The following is a 24,537-nucleotide window of genomic DNA, read 5'->3' as shown; positions in this document are numbered from 1 at the left end:
ACATTTTCCCTAAAGATTTTGGCATTTATTAATGATTATTTCATGTATCAATTATTTTATGGTGAGTTACAGATTGAGGATTTTTTACTTTTTTTTTTTTTTTCAAATGGTGTCTTGCTCTATCATCTAGGCTGGAGTGCAGTGGCATGATGTCGTCTCACTACAGCCTCCACCTCCTGGGTTCAAGTGATTCTCCCACCACCCCCTCCCAAGTAGCTAGGATTACAGGCACCCACTATCATGCCTGGCTAATTTTTGTATTTTTGTAGAAATGGAGTTTCACCATGTCAGCCAGGCTGGTCTTGAACTACTGACCTCAGGTAACCTCGGCCTACCAAAGTGCTGGGATTACAGGCGTGAGCCACCATGCCCAGCCGAAGATTTTCTACTTTTATAATTATTCTACACTTCTTAGTTAGTATTCTTCTGTAAAAAAGAATTTTCCTTGCACTTAAGTCAGGATGGGGGTCAGGCGCAGTGGCTCACACCTGTAATCCCAGTACTTTGGGAGGCCGAGGTGGGGGGATCACAAGGTCAGAGTTTGAGAACAGCGTGGACAACATAGATAGTGAAACCTTTCTCTACTAAAAATACAAAAATTAGCCAGGCATGGTAGCACGTTCTTGTAGTCCCAGCTACTCAGGAGGCTGAGGCAGGAGAATCGCTTGAACCTGGGAGGTGGAGGTTGCAGTAAGCCAAGACCACACCATTGCACTCTAGATGACTGGGTGACAGAGAGAGACTCCATCTCAAAAAAAAAAAAAAAAAAAAAAAAAGAGGGCCGGATGGATATCTAATTATTTTGGTTTAACTTCGAACTTTCAGAAAGAATGAGTTGGCAAAGAACTAAAGTAGATCTGCCATTCAATTCGGTAATCCCACTACTGGGCACCTACCCAAAGGAAAAATAGTCATTACATCAAAAAGACACTTACATGTGTATGTTTATCGCAGCACAATTCACAATTGCAAAGATATGGAACCAACCTAAGTGCCCATCAAGTGATGAGTGGATAAAGAAAATGTGGTATATATATACCATGGAATACTACCCAGCCATAAAAAAGAATGAAATAATGTCTTTTGCAGCAACTTGGATAGAGCTGGATGCCATTATTCTAAGTGAAGTAACTCAGGATTAGAAAACCAAATACCATATGTGTTCACTTATAAGTGGAAGCTAAGCTATGGTAAGCAAAGGCATACAGAATGATACAATAAACTTTAGGGACTCAGAAGGGAGAGGGTGGAAGGGAGTGAGGGATAAAAAAGTACGCGTGTACAATGTACACTACTTGGGGTGATAGGTACACTAAAATCTCAGAGTACACCTCTACACAATTCATCCATATAACAAAAAACCACTTCTACCCCAAAAGCTATTGAAATAAAAAATATACAAAATAAAAGAAAAAGAAAAAAAAGGGTATAATAATCACCACCAGTGGTTATAATTGAACTTCTCTCTTCTTCCTCTCTCTTTTTCTTTCTTTTCTTTTTTTAAAAAATTTTTATATAGAGAAAGGGTCTTACTATGTCACCCAGGTTGATTTTGAACTCTGGGGCTCAAGCAATCCTCCCACCTTGGCCTCCCAAAATGCTGGGTTTACAGGTATGAGCAACCACACCCAACCTTACTCTCTCTTTTTTTTCCTGCAATTAATTTCAACTATGCTTACTTATAGGTGAAATTATAGGCTCAAAATTTCCCAGATTTGATATATAAGCCCTTCTTAAGCTGTATTCTTTTGAAGTGAATTCATTGATATTTAAAGCCTTCTTTGTCTCTGGCATAAAATATCCAAGACTGATTTTATATGCTTTCTGCTCCAGACTTGAAATCCATTAATCTTGAAGAAGACCAGGTTATTTTTAATGAGCAGTAACAGGTAGAAACCAATATTTGGGTATTAGTTGAGTTAGTTGTCACTAGGATGTCATTGCTTCCTGACTTTTTTGTGTGCGTGTGGTTTTTTCCTCCAGAACCCAAATTCAGCGTGATTACTTAATACCTGCCCAATCTTTGGAACACTCAAATCAATTGTTCCATACTCTAACTAAAAATACAGTTTAAAAATATTTACTGTTTCCTGTAAGGCCTTTCTAAATTAAGAAAGGAAAAAAATATACATTATATATAATAAAATACAATTAGTTTCAAATATTGCATTTCTAGTTAGTAAAATTAATCTTTTTAAATGTTTCAGTATCTTCTGTTAAAACTACAAAGTTGTATTCAGTGTTGGAGGAAAGAATGGAAATCCCCATTGCTTTTTTTAACTCCATACTTGGTTACAATTTGGAGTGGTACAATTTTTCAGACTGTTGGTCACTTGTTCAGCAAGATGCATGGCTAAGAGGCAATCGGAGACAGATAATGTTGAGAGCAGGCCTGGTGCTCAGATGCTCTGAGTCTCCTGGAGCTCACTGACTAATCTGGTGGTTTCATCAAATTTCCTTCAGCTGAATACTTGAGCATGTTTAGTCAAAACTTTCACCTAGAGTGCTATTATTCCACTGCATTCTGTGCCATGAACCTGTCTTGATTATTCGGAGTCTAAACAACCTGGATCAATTTTGATAACCTCTATGTCTTTTGCTATGTCAAGTGTCCTATTCTGGCCTTCATCTTTAGGTGATGGTTTCTCCAACTCTTGGAAAATTCTAGAATGCCTTTTGCTTAGAACATTCACTAAATTATACAGCATACAGGTAATCTTGGCACGTGGTCAAATATCATGGATACTAAGAGCATTTGAAAGAATGTTTTCCCTTAGAAATCCAGAAGGCTATGTCAAAATTACTCTTGTTGAGATTTGCAAAGATGGCATCAGTGTGTGCCTTATAAAAACAGAGTATCACCAAATTATCACTTTTTTTCCTACTATCTTCTTGCCCGTCATTCGCTCCAGACTGAAATCCTTCAGTTTTCACTTCTGGTCTTCACAGAGCAGTAGCCTGGTTCGCCCACTACAAGATTAACAGAACAGAAAAGTCCTACTGTTTGCCCCGTCTGGTTCTTTTCCTTCTAACTCTTAAGTTTTCTGGCCAGTTTTCCTCCAAATTCCTTAACAAGGTGTTCAATCTGCTCCTATTATCTTTCCAAATTGTTGCTTCTAAATTTATCTTTAAGAGTATCTTTGTCATTTTACATTACATTCAATTAAGTTAAATTAAATTAAATTTGTTTAGTTTGTTTTCCTAACTACAATTTTTAAAGGTATTGACATCAGTGTCTTTATTATCTTGTACCCTCCCTGGTCTGCTGAGTGTTCTTTTATGTTTCTGCTTTTGAATTCTTTGCAAGTTTTCCATGAAGTCTACCCTCTGCTTCAGGCTCTATATTCTTTGGCTAAGAGCTTTTATCTCTGTTTGCAATAGCATCTTGCAGCTTTATAATAAATGTTCTCTGACTTGTTGTAAACCAAGCATTTAGTACACACTAATTTGAAGTTATCCTTTAGTTCCGCTATAAGTCATTCTTCTTGATCTTCTCTTGTTTGGACTAAAATCCAGAGGGTATTTAATAATTATGGTGTAATTAGGAACAATAAAATCAGTCACAGGAAACGAACAGAAATAAACAGAAAATAGGGTCTTTTCTTTGCAATGTACTCATCTGTTAATTCAAAGCTTCTAGAAAGGGTTCTGTTCTCATTTCTCCGCAGAGGAGCTCCCAAGAGGTTTCTCAGGAGCATCAATTCTCACAGGAGCCTGACACAGAAGGTGTCTCCAAGCTCATTATGCACACACACTTGTTCTCCTTTCTTTTTATACCCCTGTACTTCTCTCCACTCCTCCCCCACCCCTCTTCTTCCCCTGGAACTTGTTTTTTTCTTTTTTCTTTTTCATTCACCAGTATATTTGCAATTTTAAAATTAAATAAATAAATTTAATTTGACTTTGAAGCATTTGTTTTCCTTCCTTCCTTCCTTCCTTCCTTCCTTCCTTCCTTCCTTCCTTCCCTGCCTCCCTCCCTCCCTCCCTTCCTTCCTTCCTTCCTTCTTTTCTTCTTTCTTTTTTTGAGATGGAGTCCCGCTCTGTCTACCAGGCTGAACTGCAAAGGTGCAGTCTCAACTCACTGCATCCTCCGACTCCTGGGTTCAAGCTATTCTCTTGGTTTAGCCTCCCGAGTAGCTGGGATTACAGGTGACCGCCACCATGCCCGGCTAATTTTTTTTTTGTATTTTTAGTAGAGATGGGATTTCACCATGTTGATCAGGCTGGTCTCGAACTCCTGACCTCAGGTGATCTGTCTGCCTCGGCCTACCAAAGTGCTGGGATTACAGGCATGAGCCACCACGCCCAACCTTCTTTTTTAAATTTTATTTTATTTACTTTTTACTTTAAGTTCTGGGATACATGTGCAAAACGTGCAGGTTTGTTACATAGGTATACGTGTGCCATGGTGGTTTGCTGCACCCATCAACCCATCACCTGGGTTTTAAGCTCTGTATGCATTAGGATGTGTCCTGATGTGCTCCCTCCCCTCCTACCGCTGACAGGCCCTGGTGTGTGTTGTTCCCCACCCTGTGTCTGTGTGTTCTCATTGTTTAACTACCACTTATGAGTGAGAACTTGCAGCGTTTGGTTTTCTGTTCCTGTGTTAGTTTGTTGAGGATGATGGCTTCCAGCTTAATCTATGTCTCTGCAAAGGACATTATCTCATTCCTTTTTGTGGCTGCATGGTATTCCATAGTGTATATGTACCACATTTTCCTTATCCAGTCTATCCTTGATGGGCATTTGGGTTGGTTCCATGTCGCTGCTATTGTGAATAGTGCTCCAGTAAACATATGTGTGCATGTATCTTTATAATAGAATGATTTATATTCCTTTGGGTATATATCCAGTAATGGGATTGCTGGGTGAAATGCTATTTCTGGTTCCAGATCCTTGCGAAATCGCCACACTGTCTTCCACAATGGTTGAACTAATTTACATTCCCACCAACAATGTAAAAGTGCACCTATTTCTGCAGCCTCACGAGCATATGTTGTTTCTTGGCTGTTTAATAATCGCCATTCTGACTGGTGTGAAATGGTATCTCATTGTGGTTTTGACTCGCATTTCTCTAATGATTAGTGATGTTGAGCTTTTTTCATATGTTTCTTGGCTGCATAAATGTCTTCTTTTGAGAAGTGTCTGTTCATATCCTTTGCCTACTTTTTGATGTTGTTGTTGTTGTTGTTTTTCTCCTGTAAATTTTTTCAAATTCTTCATAGATTCTGGATATTAGGCTTTTGTCAGATGGGTAGATTGCGAAAATTTTCTCCCATTCTGTAGGTTGCCTGTTCACTCTGATGATAGTTTCCTTTGCTGCACAGAAGCTCTTCAGTGTAATTAGATCCCATTCATCAATTTTAGCTTTTCTTGCAATTGCTTTTGGCAATTCCTTCCTTCCTTCCTTCCTTCCTTCCTTCCTTCCTTCCTTCCTTCCTTCCTTCCTTCCTTCCTTCCTTCCTTCCTTCCTTCCTTCCTTCCTTTCCTCCTTCTTTCCTTTCTTTCACGGAGTCTTGCTCTGTCCCCAGGCTTCAGTGCAGTGGTACCATCTCAGCTCACGGCAAGCTCTGCCTCCCAGGTTTATGCCATTCTCCTGCCTCAGCCCCCCAAATAGCTGGGACTACAGGCGCCCACTACCATGCCCGGCTAATTTTTTGGCTTTTTAGTAGAGACAGGGTTTCACTGTATTAGCCAGGACGGTCTCAATATCCTGACCTCGTGATCCACCCACCTCAGCCTCCCAAAGTGCTGGGATTACAAGTGTGAGCCACTGCACTCGGCCTGCTTTTGGCAATTTCATCATAAAATCTAAGTCCATGCCTATGTCTTGAACAGTATTGCCTAGATTTTCTTCTAGGGTTGTTATGGTTTTGGGTTTTGCATTTAAGTCTTTAATGCACCTTGAGTTAATTTTTGTATAAGGTGCAAGGAAGGGGTCCAGTTTCAGTTTGCTGCATATGGCTAACCAGTTTTCCCAGCACCATTTATTAAATAGGGACTCCTTTCCCCATTGCTTGTTCTTGTCAGGTTTGTCGAAGATTAGATGGTTCTAGATGTGTGATCATATTTCTGAGGTCTCTGTTTTGTTTCATTGGTCTATATGTCTGTTTTTGTACCAGTACCGTGCTGTTTTGGTTACTCTAGCCTTGTAGTATAGTTTGAAGTCAGGTAGTGTGATGCCAGCTTTGTTCTTTTTGCTTAGGATTGTCTTGGCTATGTGGGCTCTTTTTGTTTCCATATGAATTTTAAAGTGATTTTTTTCTAATTCTGTGAAGAATGTCAATGGTAGTTTGATGGGAATAGCATTGAATTTATAAATTACTTTGGGCATTATGGCCATTTTCATAATATTGATTCCTCCTATCTATGAGTATAGAATCTTTTTCCATTTGTTTGTGTCTTCTGTTATTTCCTTGAGCAGTGGTTTGTAGTTCTCCTGGAAGAGGTCCTTCACATTCCTTGTTAGCTGTATTCCTAGGTATTTTATTATCTTTGTAGCAATTGTGAATGGGAGTTCATTTATGATTTGGCTCTCTGCTTGTCTATTATTGGTGTATAGGAATGGTTGTGAATTTTGCACATTGGTTTTGTATCCTGAAGCTTTGCTGAAGTTGCTTACTAGCTTAAGGAGTTTTTGGGCTGAGACGATGGGGTTTTCTAAATATACAATCATGTCATCTGCAAACAGGGACAATTTGATTCCTGTCTTTTTATTTGAATACCCTTTATTTCTTTCTCTTGCCTGATTGTCCTGGCCAGATATTCCAATACTATGTTGAATAGGAGTGGTGAGAGAGGGCATCCTTGTCTTGTGCTGGTTTTCAAAGGGAATGCGTCCAGCTTTTGCCCATTCAGTGTGATATTTAGCTTTGTCATAAATAGCTCTTATTATTTTGAAATATGTTTCATCAATACCTAGTATATTGAGAATTTTTAACATGAAGTGATGTTGAATTTTTTTTTTTGAGACGGAGTCTTGCTCTGTTGCTCAGGCTAGAGTGCACTGGCACGATCTCCGCTCACTGCAACCTCTGCCTCCCAAATGTAAGCGACCCCAGCCTCCTGAGTAGCTGGGATTGCAGGCGCCTGCCATTGCACCCAGCTTATTTTTGTATTTTTGGTGGTTTCTAAACTAAACTAAACAAGGGGTTTCACCATCTTGGCCAGGCTAGTCTTGAACTCCTGACCTCGTGATCCATCCGCCTCAGCCTCCCAAAGTGCTGGGGTTACAGGCATGAACCACTGAGCCTGGCCAGGGATGTTGAATTTTATCAAAGGCCTTTTCTGCATTTATTGAGATAATCATGTGGTTTTTGTCGTTGGTTATGTTTATGTGATGCATTATGCTTATTGATTTGCATATGTTGAACCAGCTTTGTATCCCAGGGATGAAGCTGACTTGATGATCATGGTGGATAAGCTTTCTGATGTGCTGCTGGATTCGGTTTGCCAGTATTTTATTGAGGATTTTTGCATTGATGTTCATCAGGGATACTGGCCTGAAGTTTTCTTTTTTTGTTGTGTTCTGCCAGATTTTGGTATCATGATGATGCTGGCCTCATAAAATGAGTTAGAGAGGAGTCCCTCCTTTTCAACTATTTGGAATAGTTTCTGAAGGAATGGTACCAGCTCCTGTTTGTACCTCTGGTAGAATATGGCTGTGAATCATCTGGTCCTAGGCTTTTTTGGTTGGTAGGCTATTCATTACTGCCTCAATTTCAGAACTTATTATTGGTCCATTCAGGAATTTAACTTCTTCCTGGTTTAGTTTTGGGAGGGTGGAGATGTCCAGGAATGTATCCATTTGTTCTAGATTTTCTAGTTTGTTTGTGTAGAGGTGTTTACAGCGTTTTCTGATGGTAGTTTGTATTTCTGTGGGGTCAGTGGTGACATCCCCTTTATCATTTCTTATTAGGTCTATTTGATTCTTCTCTCTTTTCTTCTTTATTAGTCTAGCCAGTGGTCTATTAATTTTTTCAAAAATCCAGCTGCTGGATTCATTGATTTTTTTGGAAGGTTTTTTTTTTTTTTTTTTTTGTCTCCAGCTCCTTCAGTTCTTTTCTGATCTTAGTTATTTCTTGTCGTCTCCTAGCTTTGGGATTTTTTTTTTTCCTCTTGTTTCTCAAGTTCTTTTAATTGTGATACGAGGGTGTTGGTTTGAGATTTTTTAGCTTTCTGATGTAGGCATTCAGTGCTATAAATTTCCCGCTTAACACTGCTTTAGCTACATCCCAAAGATTCTGATACATTGTCTCTTTGTTCTTATTGGTTTCAAAGAACTTCTTGATTTCTGCCTTAATTTCATTATTTACCCAGGAGTTATTCAGGAGCAGGTTCTTCAATTTCCATGTAGTTGTGTGGTTTTGAATGAGTTTTTAAATCCTGAGTTCTGATTTGATTGCATTGTGGTCTGAGAGACTGTCTGTGATGATTTCAGTTCTTTTGCATTTGCTGAGGAGTGTTGTACTTCTAATTATGTGGTCAATTTTAGAGTAAGTGCCATGTGGCACTGAGAAGAATGTATATTCTGTTGTTTTGGGGTGGAGAGTTCTGTAGATATCGGTTAGGTCCACTTGATCCAGAACTCAGTTCAAGTCCTGAATATCCTTGTTAATTTTCTGTCTCTTGATCTGTCTAATATTGACAGTGGGGTGTTAAAGTCTCCCACTATTATTGTGTAGGAGTTGAAGTCTCTTTGTAGGTCTCTAAGAACTTGTTTTATGAATCTGGGTGCTCCTGTATTGGGTGCACATATATTTAGGATAGTTAGTTCTTGTTGAATTGATCCCATTACCATTATGTAGCCCTTCTTTGTCTTTTTTGATCATTGTTGGTTTAAAGTCTGTTTTGTCAGACTAGGATTGCAACCCCTGCTTTTTTCAGCTTTACATTTGCTTGGTAAATTTTCCTCCATCCCTTTATTTTGAACCTATGTGTGTTTTTGCATATGAGATGGGTCTCTTGAATACGGCACACTAATAAGTCTCAAGGCTATCCAACTTGCCAGTCTGTGTCTTTTAACTGTAGCATTTAGCCCATTTACATTTAAGGTTAATATTGTTAAGTGTGAATTTGATCCCATCATCATGATGCTAGCTGGTTCTTTTGCACACTAGTTGATGCCGTTTCTTCATAGTGTCATTGGTCTTTATATTTTCGTGTGTTTTGCAGTGGCTAGTACCAGTTTTTCCTTTCCATATTTAGTGCTTCCTTCAGGAGCTCTTGCAAGGCAGGAATGGTGGTGACAAATTCCCTTAGTATTTGCTTGTTTGCTTGTCTGAAGAGGATTTTTTTTTAAGATAGAATTTTGCTCTTGTTGCCCAGGCTGGAGTGCAATGGTGCAATCTCAGCTCACCACCTCTGTCTTCTGGGTTCAAGCGATTCTGTTGCCTCAGCCTCCTGAGTAGCTGCACCATGCCTGGATGTGAAAAGGATTTTATTTTTCCTTCACTTATGAAGCTTAGTTTGGCCAGATATGAAATTCTGGGTTGAAAAGTCTTTTCTTTAAGAATGTTGAATATTGGCCCTCACTTTTCTGGCTTGTAGGGTTTCTGCTAAGAGATCTGCTGTTAGTCTGTTGGGCTTCATTTTGTAGGTGACCTGGCCTTTCTCTCTGGGTGCCCTTAACATTTTTTCCTTCATTTTGACCTTGGAGAACCTGATGATTGTGTCTTGGGGTTGATCTTCTCATGGAATATCTTAGTGAGTTCTCTGTATTTCCTGAATTTGACTGTTGGGGGAATTCTCCTGCATAATATCTTGAAGTGTGTTTTCCAGCTTGGTTCCATTCTCCCCCATCTCTTTCAGGTACTCCAAATAATCATAGGTTCAGTCTTTTTACCTAGTCCCTTATTTCTCAGAGATTTTGTTCATTTCTTTTCTTTCTTTTTCCTCTAATCTTATTTGCCTGCCTTATTTCAGCATGATAGTCATCTATATCTGATAATCTTTCTTCCACTTGATCGATTCGGCTATTGATGTTTGTATATGCTTCACAAAGTTCTCGTGCTGCATTTTTCAGCTCCATCAGGTCATTCATGTTCCTCTATAAACTGGTTATTCTAGTTAGCAGCTCCTCTAACCTTTCATCGAGGTTCTTAGTTTCTTTGCTTTGGGTTAGAACATACTCCTTTACCTCAGCAAAGTTTGTTTTACTCACCTTCTGAAGCCTACTTCTGTCAATTTGTCCATCTCATCCTCTGTCCAATTCTGTGCTCTTGCTGGAGAGGTGTTGCAATCATTTGGAGGAGAAGAGGCACTCTGGCCTTTTGGGTTTTCAGTATTGTTTTGATTGATTCTTTTTCATCTTCATGAGTTTTTCTAGTTTCAATCTTTGAGACTGCTGACCCTTGGATGTGGTTTTTGTGGGGACTCTTTTTCTTGTTGATGCTGTTCTTGTTGCTTTCAGTTTGTTTGTTTTTCTTTCAATAGTCAGGTCCCTCTTCTGTGGGGCTGCTGCAGTTTGCTGAGGGTTCACTTCCGGCCCTATTCATCTGATTCGCTCCTGTGCCTGGAGATGTCACTCCAGGAGGCTGGAGAACAGCAGATGGGTGCCTGCTCCTTCCTCTGGGATTTCTGACCTCGAGGGACACTGACCTGATGCCAGTAGGAACGCTCTTGTATAGGATGTCTGACAGCCCCTGTTGGGGGGGAGGTCTCACCCAGTTGGATGGCATGGAAAGCAAGACCTGTTTAAGGAGGCACTTTGGCTATCCTTTGGTGGAGGGGGGGTGTACTGTGCGGGGTGGGGGTGGAGGCTGGGAAACCCAATTGTCTGGGCTGCCTGCATTCCTCAGAGCTAGCAGGAGGAAAGACTAAGTCTGCTTGTCTGTGGAGACTACAGCCACCCCTTCCGCTAGGGGCTCAGACCTAGGGGGATCAGAGTTCTGTCCCTGAGTCCCGGTATGGAGTTGGAGTTCCTGGAGGGAGGCCCTGCAGCCCCACTGTTGGCTGCTGCCCCTCACCCAAGGAGCTCAGATGGCTTAGACTGCAGGCAGCTGCAGCAGTGGTGATGGCTGCCCTCCCACTGTGAACTCAGCAGGCTTACTTAGGTAGATTTTAGCCCAGTGGCTGTTGAGAATCTGCATGCCTCCATTGAGACTCAAGGCCCTGGTGGCGCGGGCTCCCGAGTGGGATTTTCCGATTTGTGGGTTGCAGTTTTCTGGAAAAAACATGGTTTCTCAGGCTCGCTAGCATCCTCACCCATTGCTTCCCTTGGCTGGGGGTGGGGGCTCGCCCGACCCACGTGGCCCTTAGGTGGGTCGCTGCACCATACTGTCCTTCCTTCCTCTCCGTGGGTCACGCCAGCTGCCTAGTCAGTCCTAATGACAGAACCTGGATACCTCAGCTGCCGGGGCAGAAATCGCATGCTGTTTCGGATCTTTTCGATGGGTGCCTCCGATTGCCGCTGCTTCTATTCAGCCATCTTGACCCCACCCCCAAAGCATTTATTTTCCTTTTTTGTTCTGTCCAGGTGTATGTCATGATTAGTTTTTGTCATTAAAAAATTGAATCATGTCCTGAGCTGCCAATGTGTCTTCTTTTTCTCAAGATTTCAGCAACCCCCTCACCCCCATGTTCCAAGACAGAGGGATATATATTTTAATGATGACCTCCTGGCCCGGCGCAGTGGCTCAGGTCTGTAATCCCAGCCCTGTGGGAAGCCGAGGCAGGTGGATGACTTGAAGCCAGGAGTTTGAGACCAGCCTGGCCAACATGGCGAAACCCTGTCTCTGCTAAAAATACAAAAATTAGCCGGGCGTGATGACGCACACCTGTAATCCCAGCTACCCGGGAGGCTGAGGCAGGAGAATTGCTTGAACCTGAGAGGCGGAGGTTGCAGTAAGCCGAGATCTAGCCGCTGCACTCCAGTCTGGGTGACAGAGTGAGGCTCTGTCTCAAAATAAAACAAAACAAACAAAAATTATGACCTCATGGCAACGTTTCCAATTCTAATTTACTAATGCAGATTTTTTTCCTTAACTTGCTTAATTTTATAGTTGTATACCCTTTTCTCTTACACTGTAAAGCTTAATTTCTTTTTTCTTTTTTTTTTTTTTTTACTTTTTAAGAAATTAATTTGAGTTGAAATATTTTTGAAATATGAAAATTGGTTGTATTTTTTAAAGCTATAATTCTTGTAGACATTCTGTGGTTAAAAATTTGATTGTGCTTATTAAAAATGGTCATCTATGTTTTGCACTTCAGCTACGTGAAAATAAAGTTTCTTTGGGAAGGTGACATTTGGCTTCCTGATTACGGGAAGGAGCTGGTTATCTCAGGTGGCGCAGGAAAGCCTGGTTGATTCTCACACCAGGATGGGACTGTGACTTCCCAGGATGGAGGGAGGAGACCATTGCTACACCAAACTTTGAGTTACTGACAGCAAAACCCTCCCACCATACTGGGTGCATCTTGTGTACACTTGGCTGACATACATTTCTGATTTTTTTTTTTTTTTTTTTTTTTTTTGAGACGGAGTCTCGCTCTGTCGCCCAGGCTGGAGTGCAGTGGCCGGATCTCAGCTCACTGCAAGCTCCGCCTCCCGGGTTCACGCCATTCTCCTGCCTCAGCCTCCCGAGTAGCTGGGACTACAGGCGTCCGCCACATCGCCCGGCTAGTTTTTTGTATTTTTTAGTAGAGACGGGGTTTCATCGTGTTAGCCAGGATGGTCTCGATCTCCTGAACTCGTGATCCACCCGTCTCGGCCTCCCAAAGTGCTGGGATTACAGGCTTGAGCCACCGCGCCCGGCCACATTTCTGATTTATAGCAGAAGGTTCAGAGGCGAATTCAGTTCTCCTTTGGCATGCCACTGGATAACAAGATAGTGAGAGGGGCAGTGTGTACAAGCTGTGGACACGGGCATTTCCTCTCTGTTGCAGCAAGGCGGAGGAAAGCCCAGGGAGAGTAAAACGCTAGAATCTTCCTAATAGCTTTGCCCTACACCACGGTCTAAATGATTATGGCCAAGTGGCTACATAGTATTTTATTTTTCTAGAATTATATCCAGCTGTGAGAAAGCCAGGTTCAAATTTGAATCCTTTAATTAATAACCTGTCCCAGAATTACTAACAGTGAGACTTAAACAAATTTTGATTTGTGAAGAAAACATGAAAAAAGTCCAAAAGAAACTCCCTCAGAGGGCCCAAGTGTCAACGGTTCCCCTGTGGAGCAGCTCATCCATTTCTCAAGTGGGGGTCCTCCGGCAGGCAGCTTCCTCTGTGGCGCCAGGCGGGTCCAGAGTGGACCGGCTCCTTTAGGAGTCGGGCAGGCCAGACAGAGGGAAGAGAGAGGCGAAGCTCTCAGCTTCCTCCCGGAGAGCCTGCAAGGACCCCTGGTACTTATCCCCTGCCAGTCTCTCCTTGAACTCCTTCAGGGTGGCTCTGACACCAATATCGCTCTGGATCTGCAGGGTCAGCTCTATCCCTCTGTGAATAAACTGGGCTACTTTTTGGAAGTCTTTTTCCAAAAGTCCGCGAGACATCAGTGCTGGGGTCCCCAGCCGCAGTCCACTGGGCCGCAGAGCACTTCTGTCACCTGGGTGTTCTTGTTGCAGGCAATAGAACAGGCTTCTAGCACCTTCTCAGCCCTTCCACCGTCTGCGCCTTTGGAACGGAGATCCACGGGGATCAAATGGTTGTCAGAACCACCTGTGACTATTTTGTAGCCCAGCTCCATCAGTGCCTCAGACAGAGCCCTGCAGTTGGCCACCACCTGGTGCTGATAAACTTTAAATTCCAGAGTCATAGCTTGCTTCAGGGCCACAGCAACCTCAGCAATGGCGTGGTTGTGGGGACCTCCCTGCAGGCGAGGGAACACAGCAGAATTGATAAGGGACTCCAGGTTGTACAGAATCTCTTTGCCAGTCTTGGGATCCACACTTTTCACTCCTTTCCTGTAGAAGATCATGCCAGCTTGGCAGCCTCGCAGGGTCTTGTGAGTAGCTTAATTTCTAATTACGTGAACATATTTTATAATTTGCTTTATCTTTCAATATATAGAACAATGTTTCAAAATTGCCATGCCAGGTTTCCTACCAATAACAAATCTATTGAGTGAAGTTGAAGGTTTATTGCCTTATTTCATCTTTAGGCTACATCCTTGGGACGAAATGTCAGAGCACCTACTTCCCTGTTTTTTTTTCAAAATGACTTGGGATAATTATTTCTCTTTGTGGTTAGTTCACCAATTTGACATAATTAGATGCATTCACTTTACTTTGTTTTCAATTGTAGGATGTGCTTTTTAACTGTGATTGATCTTGTGAATATATACAATTTTTACATATGTTAAAAATCAGAAATAGAGTAAAAGGTATCCTCAGAAAAGTCTTGTTTTCATCCTTATCTTCTACACTTCAATCTCCACATCCTTTTTTGTAAGAATTTTTAGTTTGGATTATTTGTCTAACATTTGCTTTTTGTCGCCTTCAAAATTGGGCAAATAATAGAGATTCTTCTTTTCTTTTCTTTCTTACACCAACAAAATGGCATGATATACATTGCTCTGCACCTTTGGCAAAGATATAAAGCTTACTTTTTTTTTTCTTCTTAATTTTATTTGGAGCATTTCAATCATATATAGAAGTATATATGACCTCTTCATGGGACTCATGGAAGGGTTGGCTCATTTACTCAACCCACAACTCTCAACCCCTTGCAGGATAGGGAGCATGCACATGAGCGAGTGCAGAGGCCAGGACAAGCACCCTGGGCAACCGGCCCACGACTCCTGGAGCCCCAGAGGGCATGAGTTACAGCGTGCTCTCTTAGTCTTGCCATCTGTGGTTGGCTTTAAGTGTTAGACAGCTCAGTGGGGGGCGGAGAGTCAGTGTGACAGCCTCTTGCACTTGCATCCAGGTCCTTGTCTGGTGTCTAGGAGGAATCAGGTCGTATGAACAAATTGAAGATGGTAAATGCGGAGAATTTTATTGAGTAATGGAAGTGGCTCTCAGCAGGATGGGGAGCTGGAAAGTGGATGGAGGGGGAAGGTGGTCTTCCCCTGGAGTTCAGCTGTCCACGACCAAACTTTTCTCTGAGGTCCTACCATCAAGCTGTCCCTCTGAAGTCAAACTGCTTCTCACCAATGTCAAGCTGCTGCTTCTCTTCTCTACTTCTCTGCCATGTTGCTCTGCCATTCCACCGGTGGGACCTGGGGTTTTTATGGGTGCAGAAAGGGGGTGGGGCAGGACAAGGTGGTTTTGGAAAAGGCAACATTCATTTGGGAAAACAGGAATGCATGTTCTCACTTTGGGCCAAGGGTCTAGGTTTGAGGGTGGAGCCCTCACCAGGGACCCCACCCTTTTCTACCTAGTATTTCCCTGCCTCCTGTCCACATCAATATTACCACCAACTATGTACAAGTATTCCATTTTCTCCACATCCAGCCAACACTTATTTTCTACTTTTTCTTTTGGAAAGTAGTCACCATAGTGAACATGAAGTGGCATTTTATTGTAGTTTTGAGTTGTATTTATCTAATGATTAGTGATATTAAGCATCTTTTAATGTGCTCATTGACTTTTTAAAAATTTATCATTATTATTCTTTTAGATGGAGTCTCACTCTGTTGCCACCAGGCTGGAGGGCAGTGGTGTGATCTCTGCTCACTGCAACCTCCACCTCTCGGGTTCAAGTGATTCTCCCACCTCATCCTCCTGAGTAGTTGGGACCACAGGCACCCACCACCATGCCCATCTAATTTTTGTACTTTTAGTAGAGATGGGGTTTCACCATGTTGACCAGGCTGGTCTTGAACTCCTGAGCTCAAGTGATCCACCTGCCTCAGCCTCCCAAAGTGCTGGCATGAGCCCCTGTGCCCAGCCTCATTGGACACATTGGTGGCCATTTGTATGTCTTTGGAAAAATGTCTATTCAAGTCCTTGTCTATTTTTGAATTAGATTGGTTGTTTTACTGTTGCTGAGTATTAGGGGTTCTCTGTATATTCTGGATATCAGTACTTTATCAGGCATCTGAGTTGCAAATATTTTCTGTCATCCTATGGGTTGTCTATTTACTCTGTTGGTAGTGTCTTTTGATGCACAAATTAAAAAAAAATTTCATGAGATGCAGTTTGTCTATTTTGTTGTTGTTGTTGTTGCCTGTGCGAGAAAAGAAACTGTCAAATCCAATGTTTTGAAGTTTTTCCCTGTGCTCCAGCCCCATATTATTTTATTTTGCTGTTTTGAGAGGGAGTCTTGCTGTGTCACTCAAGCTTGAGTGCAATGGTGTGATCTCAGCTCACTGCAACCTCTGCCCCCTGGATTCAAGAGATTCTCTTGCCTCAGCCTCCTGAGTAGCTGAAATGACAGGTGACTGCCACCATGCCCAACTGATTTTTGTATTTTAGTAGTGATCTGCCAGCCTTGGCCTCCTAAAGTGCTGGGATTACAGGTATGAGCCACTGCACCCGGCCCTCATATTTTTTTGAAGTAAATCTCATATATATCATTTCATATTTAATCATAAATAAGTCAACAAAACTCTAAAATTTAAGAATTCCTTTTCAATACTTAATATCTATTTATCTATCTATCCATCTATCTACCTGAAAACCACAATACCTTTATCAAACTTAGACATTAGCCATTTCTTAATATGACAAAACATCCAGCAAACATTCAAATGTCTAATTATGCAGCTGACTCTGTTTGGGTACTTTAGAGTCCCTGTCACTGAAGCTTTCTCAACTGCAGTCCTTAATACAGGCTAATACATTTGTGCTTCGATGGTGGATTAATCCTTCCTTTAGCAACGTGGAATCTGGTGAAGCCCTTAGTATCTCTTTGCTGAGGTCTGTTAGCCCTATGAGAGACCTCACTAACAGATTCTAAGATAATCCCACGCTGGCTTTTGTACACACACCTACATCAAGTCCACAGGGAACGCTGCCGCACCCTTTGCTCTGGAAATTCTGAGATTTTAGGCTATCCAATGTCATATTCCCTCCTTTGGCTTCTCCTCTAGACAGTGCTTCTCTCACCCCTCAGATTTCTCAGGTGAGAGCATTATTCCCCAGGGCAGCCCCCCGCACTGTAGGGACATATTATATGCTCTCCAAGTGGTTCCTTGGAACCCTCTCACTAGGCTTGGAATGAGAGTACTGGTTTATGCCTTTTATGTAAGTGAGAGGTATAGAAATGTCTGCACAGAGCTTATTCTGAGTTGTAGAGATGGCCTGTTTCACAGCTGTCTCTGCTGTCTGATGGCTCTTGGCTTTGTCCTCAGCAGAGTTGTCCATTTTAACATCCTCTTACATACGCAACCACCCATTTGGGCAATTCAATTTTTATTTGAGTTGAATGAAGTGATATCTTTATTTTTCACAGTGGCACACAAAGGTGGCCAAATCTGAAGACTGATAAATGTTACATTTTCTTAAATATTGCGTTCTTCAACTTCTGGTTTGTGAATCCTATGAATTTGCAAATAAAGCACTTAGCAGGCATTAAAGTATCTGTTATGTGGTTTGACACTTCATTTTGCAATCCAGCCAGCTTTTCTCTTTCAAGGGAGCCCAGAACCTGGCTGCAGTTTGTCCAGGCTTGTAGAAACTTCAGTTCTCCCATCATGTGCCTTATTCTTACACATTGAGTTTCTGATCTCAGTTTGATAGCATTTTATATTTGATGGAGAGGAGCACTTTCATATTTTGCCTTCTTGCATCTAAATATAAATAAAATATTTATATTTAAATAAAAAATATTTAAATAAGATTACGATTACTTTCTGCAAAAATGCCTCCCAAATGCATTGGTTACTGTTGTTTCTAGATAATTTGTGAGGTCTCCACATGGACAGGTCAAGTCACTGGTTAGTTTTACATTCTTGTGGTATAAAGTTTAGTTTCCACAGTATATTTCTACAAGGGCTTATCAGCATTATCATCAGCTTTCTTTTCCATTCATAGAAACACTCTGAAATGTACATTTTCTGTAATGAGAATTAGTGGTTGCTTAGAAAATTTTTGCCTTCAGGCAAAAGCTTTTAACAGATAACCCATATGGCAAGAAAGTGCATAAAAAGAGAACTGGATTAGGACTCAAGAGACCTGAACTAAAGTTAAAGAATGCTTGTAAGGAACTATAAAGCAATGCTGTTATTCTAATTTTTAATGTTATTTTAATAGTTTTAAATCTTTTCTGCATAAGCATATTCTTTTCCAGAGTGCTCCAATATATGTATTATTGATAATTAATACAAAGAAATAATCCCATAATTTGCCTAAGGCTTTGTAGTTTTCAAAGTACTTTCATAGATATAAAAGCCCAGAAAGTTAAAAAGTCTAATATTTTTTAAGAGAAAAAATGTTTATAGATTATATCAACTTAGTTGAACATTCTCCTTTTTTAAAGAATGAAAAAAAGAGCTAGTCATGGTGGCACTCTTCTGTAATCTCAGCTACTCAGGAGGCTGAGACAGGAAGATTGCTTGAGCCCAGGAGTTCAAGACAGACTAGCCCAGGCAATATACCAAGACCTCGTTTAAAAAAAAAGTCCAATACAACATTATAGAGATATACAACATAAAAATGAAAATTATCTGTAGCTACTTTATTAACCATTGCTTATCATTTGGTATTAATTTCCACAGTATTTATTTTTCCAAACATGTGTTTGTAGTGTTTTTCTCTTTTTTAAGCTAAGAAAGAACCATATTATCCAAGCTGTTTTATACCTTTTGTTCCATATATCAATTGGTTTTGAATGTCTTCCCATGTTTACATTATGTCAAATTGACTTCATCTTGTAAATTCCTGTACAATATGTCATTCAGTCAATCATTTATTGATAGACTTTTAGATTGTTCCCAATATGTCCATAATATGAGTAATGCTGTAAGAATATTATCAGACACATATCTTTGGATCTTCTGCATGTACATCTGAAAAATAAATTCCTGTTTAGCATAGCCGTGTCAAAAACTAAGAACATTTTCAAATTTGAGATGCATTTCCAAATTGTCTTCCAAAAAAGGCTGTATCAATTTTCCTTTCACCAACAGTGAATAAAGAGAGTTAGACAAATTAATATTCTTATCGTCTATTTCCACATGGGTAGAATGAGTGGGCTGGACTCTATGCATTTATATTCTAATTGCTTGATTGTCTCCTAAGGGCAGGTACTACGATTTGCTTGACACTAAATTCTTAGTGGGCAGAACATTGCTGGGCACATAGTAGGTCACCAATAAATATCTGCTAAACGAACTGATTTGTAGATTACTCCCAATCTTGTGTTTTATGCGTAAATGGTAATGGTAATGTCAATGATATATTTTAGTGTTCTTTCTTGGATGGCTAAATCTGAAGTAGCATGAACTGCTGGCAATTGGTAATCAGGATGGCTCCTAATTTTCTAAAGTTCTTATTTAGTCTTTTTCAATTTGATAATATAGTAGGTCGAAAATAAAACTGTGCCCCAATTCTTTCACAGGGGTAGGCAAATGATCAAGAAACTCCTTTTCTGCACTATAGTGAAGAGGTAAACAAATTCCATATTCCAGAAGATCTTCAGGCTGCTGCACCTCCATCTCATAAAAAATTTTTCCAGGCACTTTTACAATTTTTTTTTTTTTTGAGGCAGGGTTTCACTCTGTCGCCCAGGCTGGAGTACAGTGGCATGATCACAGCTCACTGTAGCCTTGACTTCCTGAGCTCAGGTGATTCTCCCACTTCAGCTTCCTGAGTAGCTGGGCCCACAGGTGTGCACCAGCAAGCCTGGCTAATTTTTGTATTTTTTGTAGAGATGGGGTTTCGCCATGTTGCTCACGCTGGTCTTCAACTTCTGGTTTCAAGCGATCCTCCCATCTTGGCTTCCCAAAGTGTTGGGATTACAGGCATGAGCCACAGCACCTGGCCACTTATTAAAAAAATTTTAATAGAACGTCCTCTGTTCTTACTGACAGTTTTAGGTTTTCATACCTATTCCTCTCCAAAATAACTATGTCTTGGCTTTTCACGAGAATTTCTAAGAGTATATGGTAGAAATACAAGCCAGCAACGATATTTTCTTAGCTGAACATGGGAAAAATTGTAAGAAGGGAAGGTTGTGCTGGAATTGCTAGGTCAAATCGGTAATGGTAAAAAGATTTTATGACTTGGAGCTCAATATAGAGTATTTTCTTCCACTTTCAACTTTTCTATTACCAGAAGTTAAAATACAGTACGTCGGAAAATGTGTGACATCGGGATCGGGTAGGCTTGGGTTCAAAATGTTGGTTCTGCCACTGAGCAGTTCTGAGTCAGAGTATGTCCATTTTCTCCCCTATAAAATGGAGAAAATTATGATATCTACTAATGAAGATTTTAATGAAAATCGATCCAGTTCCTCCTTGAGATCTCAATGTAGTCATCGTCTCCTCTAAGAAAGTATTCTTGACTCCCTTCTCTCAAAAGGTAAAGTAAAATATCTTTTGTCTGTGCAAATTGCCACCACTCCCCACCTACTTCCCACTCCACATCAGAATTCTATGCTATCGCTGCATTTCTTATTGTATTAAAATTGCATCTGTATATGCCTGTCACTCCCACTAGACTGTGAGAAATTTATAACTCATATCTCTAACACTTAATAGGGAATCTGCCTATCAAAAGTATAGTCTTAAGAAATGTTTGTTGAGTGAATGAATGACATATTTCAAGTACTTGCACCATACTTAAAACACTGGAAACATCAAATAATGTGTTCTTTTTTGACTTCTATCATAAATAGGGGCCTGAAAGTTTTATTAAAAACATTAAACTCTTGCCCATGATGCTGTAACTAAGAACTATAAGGTTAGGACTGTTTTTTTGACTCATTCTAGGTAATTAGATACACTGATGGGCATGGTTCATGGAAGGTTAAGATTTAACAAACTTGATGAATAACAGGATGAAAATTTCTTTGAACCTTTAGCCATAGCCTATGCACATGCATCCAGAAGGAAAATTAATTGTTTGGCCCTTTGTTCATATTTTTTGTAAATAAATAACTTGGCAGTGTTGATTTAGATCATCAAAGCAATGTATTGGCGATCTTTTTCATTTGTCTCAGCTGCCTTTTTTCATTGCATTACAAATGATGTTAATTCTGTGCTTAATTATGCTTAACATAGTTTATAGGCAATCCAGTGTTTATCAGTTGGACATAGCAAAAATTCTGTTGTTTTCTTTCCATCTTACTTCTGCTTATCATTTGTTGATTTTTGAAAGCAGCTGGAGTTGTTCCATGTGAATGGAAACAATTATAAGGCTGTACAATCTTCTCTTGAGAGAAATGTATTTCTCTCTAGAAACCATCTTATCAATAAAATCTTTGCTTTTTAAAGAATTGATATATATTCTCATGCAAACTTTTAACCAGATCTTTGCTGTCCTCTCAGATCAAAAGAAATCTCCACTCAGATTATAAAAGAAAAAAAACCTCTCCACCTACTCAGGATTTTCCAAAAGCCTATGTATTTCATCCATTGAAATAGAACCTCTATCTATCCAAATTGACTACTAGAGCCAGTCATACATGTATTGATGTTTTAAGGAAACAATAAATGTTTGAGATGAGGGATATGCTAATTATCCTGATCTGTTCACTATACATCATATGTATCAAAATATCACTATGTATAATTATTGTCCATTTAAAAAAATAAAAAAAAATTGTTTTATTTATTTTTACTTTTTTTTAATGGAACATTTCATGAATCTGCATGCCATCCTTGTGTAGGGGCCATGATAATCTCTGTATTGTTCTGAGAGTGACAGAAGGCAGCCAAATGCCCAGGCGGAAAGGGGAGGGTCCCCAGTGAAACCCCACCTCTAAGCAGAAGACAGTTTAAAGCCTGAAAGCTAAGCTTAAAGTTAAATCCTCAGACTGGATTGAGAACTTGTCTTCCTGTTTGGCGCACTTTCCTCTGACTGATCCCCATCCTTCACCTATTTCACGTATATCTACCCTTTCCTAATTGGTTTTCTACACTGTCATGCCCATCATTGAGTGTTGTCTTTGTTTTAACCTTTTTTGCATACTCACAAGCCAATCAGCATGTACTTCCCATCCTGTGCCTATAAAGACCCCAGATTCAGTTGGTAGAGGAGAAGACAGCCTGACTTCAGGGAAGAGACAGCCTAACTTTGGGAAAGATGACCTGCCCTTTTCATCCCCTCTCCAGCTCACCTCTCTGCTGAGAGCTCTTTTCATTGCTCAGTAAAATTCTCCACCTTCACCATCCTTTAATAATCCATATGACCTCATGCTTCTTGGACTCTGGACAAGAGCTTGGGACCCACCAAGTATGGGTACCCAGAAAGGCTGTCATACTGGCCCTTTGCCCTCGCCAGCAGAGGGCAGCCATCCTACGCATTGAGGCAAGGGGCCAAACGAGCTGCTAACTCACCTCTGTTGTTGGACTGTGGATGGTGGAACTAAAAGAGCACTGTAACACCTCCTCTGGGGCTTCAGGGTTGAAAGCACCTTCACCTGAGTGCCTGCATTCCCCGTGAGGCAACATGCTTAGTCTGGCCTCAGGCTCCACACGGAGCTTGCTCCTGTGTCAGCACCCAGAGCAGCCGGCCAGATCCCACACTCACTTATGTGCTCCCTTCTGCAAGGGGCTGAGCGTGGTGGGCGAAGTAGAGGGGAAAGTCCCTGTCCTGAGTCCAGGGAAGGGGCAAGAAAAATCCTGCATCAGTGCCAATTTTAGTATACGTGCTGCCGAAGTGAGCAAGAGGAAAAGTTTAAAAAGCTCATGTTAATATAATGATTAGATATTTGTACCTTACGTTCTCATATTTTCTTTTTTCTTTCTTTTTTTTTCAGATAGAGTTTCACTTTGTTACCTAGGCTAGAGTACAGTGGTGCGATCTTGGCTCACTGTGACCTCTGCCTTCCGGGTTCAAGTGATTCTCCTGCCTCAGCCTCCTTAGTAGCTGGGATTATAGGCGCCCGCCACCATGCCTAGCCAATTTTTGTATTTTTAGTAGAGCTGGGGTTTCACCATGTAGGCCAGGCTGGTCTTAAACTCCTGACCTCAGGTTATCTGCCTGCCTCAGCCTCCAAAAGTCCTGGGATTACAGGGATGAGCCACCGCGCCCAGCCAGGTTCTTATATTTTCAATTATTACACGTATCTTAGAATTTGAAAAGGAAGTAGCTTTTGTTTAATATTTACTTTATTATTTGATTTTTTATTGTTGTTTTTATTTTAAATTCAGGCGGTATATGTGCAGGTTTGTTACAGGGTATATTGTGGGGTGCTGAGGTTTGATCTTTTATTGATTCCATCACCTAGATCTATTAGTGATACATAGTGATAGTGAACATAGAACCCAATAGGAAGTTTTTCAGCCCTCCCCACTCCTCCTTTTGGAGTCCATTGTTTATTGTTCCTATCTTTATTCTGTGTGAACTCAAGATTTAGCTCCCACTTACAAGTAAGAACACGTGATATTTGGTTTTCTGTTTCTGCATTAGTTCACTTAGGATAATGGCCTCCAGCTGCATCCATGTTGCTGCAAAGGACATTATTTAATTTTTCTATGGCTGTATAGTAGTCCATGGTGTATATGTACCACATTTTTAAAATCCAATCCTAGGTTAATTCCGTGTCCTTGCTATTGCAAATCGTGCTGTAATGAACATATGAGAGTATTTGTCTTTTGGGTAGAATGATTTATCTTCCTTTGGTATATACCCAGCAATGGGATTGCTGAGTCGAATGGTAGTTCTATTTTTAGTTCTTTGAGAAATCTCCAGACTGCTTTCCAGAGTGGCTGAATTAATTTACATTCCCACTAAGCATTCCCTTTTCTCTACAACCTTGTCAACATCTGTTGTTTTTGGACTTTTTTTTTTTCTCTGTACATAGTGATGACTTTTTAATAATAGCCCTTCTGACTGGTGTAAGATAGTATGTCATTGTGGTTTTAATTTGCATCTCTTTATTATTAGTGAAGATAAGCATGTTTTCATGTTTGTTGGCTGCTAGTTCTTTTTTTGAGAAGTGTTTGTTTATGCCCTTTGCCCACGTTTTAATGGGGTTGTTTGCTTTTTTCTTGTTGATTCATTTAAGTTCCTTATAGATTCTGAATATTAGATCATATTTGGATGCATATTTTGCAAATATTTTCTTCCATTCCTTAGATTGTCTGTTTGTTCTGTTGATCACTTCTTTTTGCTGTGCAGAAGCTCTTTAGTTTAATTAAGTCCCATTTGTCTATTTTTGATTTTGATGTATTTGCTTTTGGGGTCCTCTTCATAAATTTTTTGCCTAGGCCAGTGTCTAGAAGAATATTTCCTAGATTTTCTTCTAGAATTTTTGTAGTTTGAGGTCTTACATTTAGGTCATTAATGCATCTTGAGTTAATTTTTGTGTATAGTAATAGATATGGGTCCAATTTCATTCTTCTGCATGTGGTTAACCAATTTTCCCAACATTTATTGAATAAAGTGTACTTTCCCCATTGTTCATTTTTGTTGACTTTGTTGAAGATGAGCTGGTTGTAGGTGTGCAGCTTTATTTCAGGGGTCTCTAAAATGTTTCATTGGTCTATGAGCT

The 24,537-nt window shown here is 40.5% G+C and overlaps 2 pseudogenes; both read right to left on the bottom strand.

Annotated features, from left to right (window-relative positions):
• Positions 1 to 13,259: 13,259 nt before the first annotated feature.
• Positions 13,260 to 17,243, bottom strand: LOC119625717 (serine hydroxymethyltransferase, cytosolic pseudogene; annotated as a pseudogene).
• Positions 17,244 to 21,663: 4,420 nt separating this feature from the next.
• On the bottom strand, positions 21,664 to 21,762 carry LOC119626027 (U6 spliceosomal RNA; annotated as a pseudogene).
• Positions 21,763 to 24,537: the final 2,775 nt, after the last annotated feature.

The sequence above is a fragment of the Chlorocebus sabaeus genome, chromosome 22 (genome assembly GCF_047675955.1).
Source record: "Chlorocebus sabaeus isolate Y175 chromosome 22, mChlSab1.0.hap1, whole genome shotgun sequence".
Taxonomy (NCBI): domain Eukaryota; kingdom Metazoa; phylum Chordata; class Mammalia; order Primates; family Cercopithecidae; genus Chlorocebus; species Chlorocebus sabaeus.
The sequence above is the reverse complement of the archived record's forward strand: the minus strand, read 5'-3'. Positions and strand labels throughout refer to the sequence as shown.